Source organism: Capsicum annuum, chromosome 1, assembly GCF_002878395.1.
Source record: "Capsicum annuum cultivar UCD-10X-F1 chromosome 1, UCD10Xv1.1, whole genome shotgun sequence".
Lineage (NCBI taxonomy): Eukaryota > Viridiplantae > Streptophyta > Magnoliopsida > Solanales > Solanaceae > Capsicum > Capsicum annuum.
This window is the reverse complement of record NC_061111.1, coordinates 196,770,434-196,776,699: the sequence shown is the minus strand read 5'-3', so window position 1 is coordinate 196,776,699 and position 6,266 is coordinate 196,770,434.

The window sequence follows — 6,266 nt, the reverse complement described above, 5'->3', positions numbered from 1 at the left end:
ATGAGTCTATGACAGTTTTATGTACTTTTTGTTGGATACTTGACAAAAATTTTAGGTATTGTTTTTGTGGATTGGAATCATGGTTGGTCTATTTACTTGGAAGTATATTCAGTATAAAATAAGGTGCCTATAATGTCATGGCCTGTGTGTGTTTTGCAGCCTTGAATTTCATCCGGAGTAGAGAATCTTGTCATGCCAAAGTCTGAAATTTTAGGATCTCTACTAGCTTTGAGATCACCGAAGAAGTCATGTTATTAAAAGGCTTCTCAGAAGTTATTCCGGTAAGAAATGGGGCATACTTCTATTTTCCAAGTCATTCAATTGCCCAATATAATTTATGGAATTTTTCCAATAAAGCTTGGTGAACTATTTTTATTTCTTTTACTTTTCATTTTCAATTTGGAGATCAATGATTATATACTCTCCAAAAAAAGGTCTCTAGAAATTTTACTCTCTTCATCTCATTTGTATGAAGTATTTTAACTGGGTAAATAATTTTAAAATATAGGAAGATTTTACGATTATAGAGAAAAGACGTCAAATACTCCTAAACTTGTCTGGCAAACTTACTTTAGACCTTTAACTTTATGGATATTTATTTACCCCTAAAATAACTTTCAAGTGAATTAATATCATTCCTAATGCTGTCGTGACTAAAAAGCAAAAGAAAAATTAAAAGTGCGTATATTTTTTTTAAAAAAAAGAGGATGGCCCCGCTAATTTATATATTATATAATTTTAAAAACTAAAAAATAGTCATTAAATTACCATTCTATCTCTCCTTCTTCAACCCTCTTCCCCTCCCCCCCCCCCCCCCCCCCCCGCACTTTCTTCTTCTTCAACCCCCCACTACCTTCTTCGATTACTTCACTTGAAGAATCTATTATCTGCAATTAGATTCAACAATAAGAAAACTCATTAAATTTCTTCTAACCCATCATCCAATTCACCAACTTTTTGAAGACATTTTTTAAAAAAACATAGCTAGAAAAATTGTGAATTTATATATTTTTTTCACAATTTCAATTGACAAACTTCTTTTTCATAGTGAGTTTACTTCATACATTGAAAAAAACGCCGGTAATTTTAATTTCGATGATGATTCGTGGTCGCTGATCAGAAAATAGATCTGTCGACAGTGGATACATTCTACTTTTTCATTTTTTGTGTGATAATACGCTCAATGTCTATTTTAAAATTTAAAATACATATAATATAATTTGGTAGAAAAAAATAAAGATACAAAAATAATTGTAATTTTAGTTTGTAACTGATATAATTTTTATTTTAATTTAGTTGAAAGTTTAAATATAATTCGAGGTAAACTTGATGATTGCTTTTATGAAGGTGAGGTGGCGAGGATACGGATGGGGGGTGTGGATGGATTGGAGAAAGAAAAATAAACTTTTTGTGTGAGGTAGGTGGGTTGGTGGGGCGGAGTGTGTAGCTAGAAGGAAGAGGAAGTGGGTGTTGGTTGAAGAAGGTGTGTGTGTGAGGGGGGGGGGGGGGGTATATATATATATTGACATGGCACTTGTGCAATATACTTTCCATTGTGAGAGTGTTTTTAAAATTTTAGGGTGTTATTTAATTTATTTGAAAGTTGTTCAGGAGGGTAAATAAATACTCATATAGTTAAGTCTAAAATAAGTTCGTCAGACAAGTTTAGGAGTGTTTTAATGTTTTTTACTCGTGATTATATTTTTTTTATATAAATCGTATCACTAGAAGTGAAGTAGACTTTTTTAGTTAGAGAAACATGCACAATGAGAATAGAACACTATAGGTCAAAATATAAGTTTATATAACTAAATAAAAATGTGGAAAATGAAGTTCCAATAATGATGATGAAAAAATCATCCGTGCACAAATTATTTCAAAGAAATTTACATTTTATATAAAGTACAAATATAACACGTCTATATCTATAACCATCAATATGTCAATAATTTATTTCTTATGCACCTACCAAACGTTGTATAACTTATACATAGTTTAAACACATAAATAATTCTATTCTTATCAGCAACCAAACACCCCCACATGTTAAAGATTTATAATTATCCAAATTGCCCTCAATTTTGATAAAAATACAGAATCCTAAAAATAAAACGAAATCTTCATAAGACAAAGTGCTTTTAGAGTTACGAAATAACTGTAATGATTAAATTACTCTTTAATTAATTACCCCCTTTTTATTTCAAATTTTTAAGTTATTTTTTTTTAAAAAATTGTACTTAATAAAATAGCTGATACATCAGTAATTTATTTTTTATACATGTTTATTCTTAATTAACACTTGATACACGTGCAACGCACGTATTCTAAACTACTATATATATATATATATATATCATAAACTTGATGAAATTCCTTAATATATTTCATAAACTTGACAAAAGTGATTATTAATTTGTGAAAAAAAAAACACTAATATCATAAAATATAGTCCTAAGCATCTTCATCGGTTAATTGGCATCATTTCACTTATATTATTATCGTATCTTTCATGTTAAAATTAAGGTTTGTTAAACGAAAAGTTATGCATATATTTAAGAATGTGTATAAATTACTTTACTTTACTACTATTACTTCTATTAGCAGACAACTTTTGTAAACATGTCTGTTTCTTCACTTGCTCCGTGATTTTATTATATTATTCTTAATTAATTATTTTAAATTATTTATATATAAAAAAATTAATAATATTTAATTAAAAAAAGGTAAATAGACATTTATGTCATGTCTGTTTCAGCTGTTTCAATCGTAGTTTTATTATATCACCTTAAATTAATTATTATAAGTCATCTACGTATTAAAAACCTAATAATATTTAATAAATAATAAAATAGATATAAATGATAAATCAATTCTTGATGTTTTAAATTAATAGGACATCTTATATGAGAGTTATTTTAAAAAATTTACAAATATGTTTGCTCCATGATTTACTATATTATCCCTAATTAATTATTGTAAGACATTTTTACAACTAAGAAAATTAATAATATTTAATAAAAAAAAGGTAAAATAGACATTTATGACATGTATACTTCAGCTGATTCAACCGTAATTTTATTATATCACCCCTAATTAATTATTATAAGTCATTTAGGTATTAAAAATCTAATAATATTTAATAAAAGATAAAATTGACATAAAATGATAAATTAATTCTTGATGTTTTAAAATAACATGACATCTTGTGTAAGACTCATTTAAATTTTTTTCACAAATATTTTCTCATAGAAATTTTGCTATATCACTTCTAATTCGGTATTATAAGTCATTTAAGACATATCCGCTTCGCTGCTTCAATCATAAAATTTGGTTGACTCTCGAATTTATTTCAATGCTACTTAAATTGGAATAGAAGAAAAAGTACTATAAATCATAATAATTAAAATCTTAAATTATTTTAAGAATATAATTGAATATCAATGCCACAAAATTTGGATAAGGAGAGTAACATATAATATTTGAAACTTACATAAGCAATATTATAAATTACAATAGCTAACAGTTTAAAATATTTAAAAACATATTAAGAATTTGATTGATTATTTAAATTATATTTGTGTCACGTAAATTCGGGATAGTTTTGACATTTTATAATTTGCATGTTTTATTGTTTTAATTTAGTAATTTGTTGATCCAAATAATGTTTTCGAATTTAACATCTTTTAAAAAATTAGTACTTTATTTATTTTAATTTATTTTCTTTATTTTGGTAAAATTTATATATTTAAAAATTATGCAAAAAAATAATTATAAGTCATAACTATTAACATCTTGTGATATTTTAAAAATAAACAGTAAAAAATATGATTGACTTTTGAAATTCTAATAGTATCACGTAAGTTGCGATAAAGCAAATTATTTGAAATTACATTAAAAGATACCAAAATCACAAAGACTAACAACTTAAAATATTTAAAAAAATATATTAGTAAAAAAATTTGATTGACTCGCTAAATTCTAAAATTGGGACAAATCGAGTAACATAAATTACTTAATTACATAAAAGATACTATAAATCATAATGATTAGCAACTTAAATTATTTAAAAATTTATATTAATAAAAATTTGATTGACACTCCAAATGCTATTTGTGCTACATAAATTGAGATAATGTAAATAACATATATTGGTCCCGTGCTGGTACGGGCTACAGTATCTAGTATAGAATATAAATATGATCATAAAAAAAAAGTGGTACATGATATTTTTGATTATACACAATTGACATGACTTCAACCGGTATTTTTTTGCAAAATCAAATCTATATTTATTATTTTCTCAACTAAGCACATCTATTTAATAAAAATTATGCATAAAAAACACCTATAATTGTTGATTAAATTATGCTATTTCAAATTATCTAATATGATTAAAGTGCATGCAAATAATGCAAGAAATAAGAAATAATTGAAGTTGTAACTTAAACATAAATTAGATGTGACGTATATAATATAACTAATATACGAGTAATTAGATTATGATCTTACATGTGTAAGTTTTTTAGTGAATCCATATGTGACCTGCATTAAAAATAGCAAGATCAATATCATGATGTTGAGTCTTTAACTAAAAGAGTTATCCTTTTTCGTCTTAATAAATACTATCATCATACTGAACTCGCTATTTTCTTTTATATATATATATATATATCATAATTATAGCGTGTGTTATTTATCTCTCTAATCCTTTGCTTTATTCACTTAATTTTTCGAAGGCATGCAATATCAACTTTAATTTACTCCTTTTTAGAATATCCATCAAATCATTAATGTTTCCTAATAAAGTGTTTTAAGTTATATATAGCTACAAATTTAAATTTGACTTTCTTTGATTAGTGCTTTTTCTTTCATTCCCCCGCAGTGCGAGAATTCTTTCTTATTTTGCACCAACATGCATTGATGTGGCAAACATAAGTAGTATTTTCTCTTCAAGTTATGGCATAATTGATGGACATCATTTAAATATAATTTTTTGTTATTTTATTTCATGCATTACGTATTGCTTACAGAATATTATTACATGATATTTGAGTACAATTACTATAGAGGCGTAATCTTACAAAGAGCGCATTGCTATAATGAATGTCTGTCTCATTGCTATTATAAGTAGAATGATAGACAAGTAAACTATAATATAAAAAATTCGTTCTGATGAAAATCAGGCCATTAAAATGAAATCTCATTATAACGAGGAAATATTATAAGGAGGTTTGATTGTAATTGATAAGTTTTACGAAAGCTCTTAGTCTATTCTAACCCTATTTTTTAATACAACTTAAAATCGATAGTATAAGCAACATCATATCGGTGGAGTTTCAGAACTTTAATAAACAAAGACAACTATTAATCTTCTGTAACCCTACTTTTTATACAACTTAAAATCGATAATATAAGCAACATCATATCGATGAAGCTTCAAAACTTTAATAAACAACGATAGCTATTAATCTACTGTAACCCTACTTTTTCTATAACTTAAAACCGACACTATATAAAACATCATGTCGGCGGAATTTTAGAACTTTAATAAATAAAAACAGCTACTAATTTACTGTAACTCTGTGTTTTTATGTAACTTAAAACCGACAATACAAGAAACATCATATCGGTGGAGTTTCAAAACTTTAATACACAAAGACAAAAAAGGAATAGCAATCAACACGAAATACTCCATTCAATATTTCTGTTTTTCTATTACACGTATCGATCAATGATCCTTATTATTGGGATCCATGCAAAAAGGAAGAGCTTTTGTATTTTACAGCTCACGCTAATTGTATGAGGCTCTTTTTTTTTGAAAAAAAAAAAAAAAAAGAGAAGAAAAAAACTCAAAAAAATGAACCCAAATTGTAAAATTCAACTTCACCTTTTTTTGTGAGACAAAAGAATCCCACACGATTAGAGAAAATTGTGTAAAGCACGTAGTAAAATAATTTTTCTATTCATCATCCAATTACAGTCTTCCTGTGTATTTTTTTATTTTTTTTTGGTCAGAAGTCTTCCCTCTATTTTTATTCTCAAAAAATAAATACAAAACCTAACGTATAATCTCACATATTTTCTGAACAATTATTCTTGTAGCACATACTCATTAAGTTTCTTGAAAGCTACATATATGACCAAAAGTTTAAGTGACATTTGTTAGCACACAAAAGGGTTGAGTCACTTTCATTCCATGCAAAGCCAATCTGCTAGATATTATTTCAAGTAGTTTCTGGTTACATGTTACTTCAACACATAGAGTG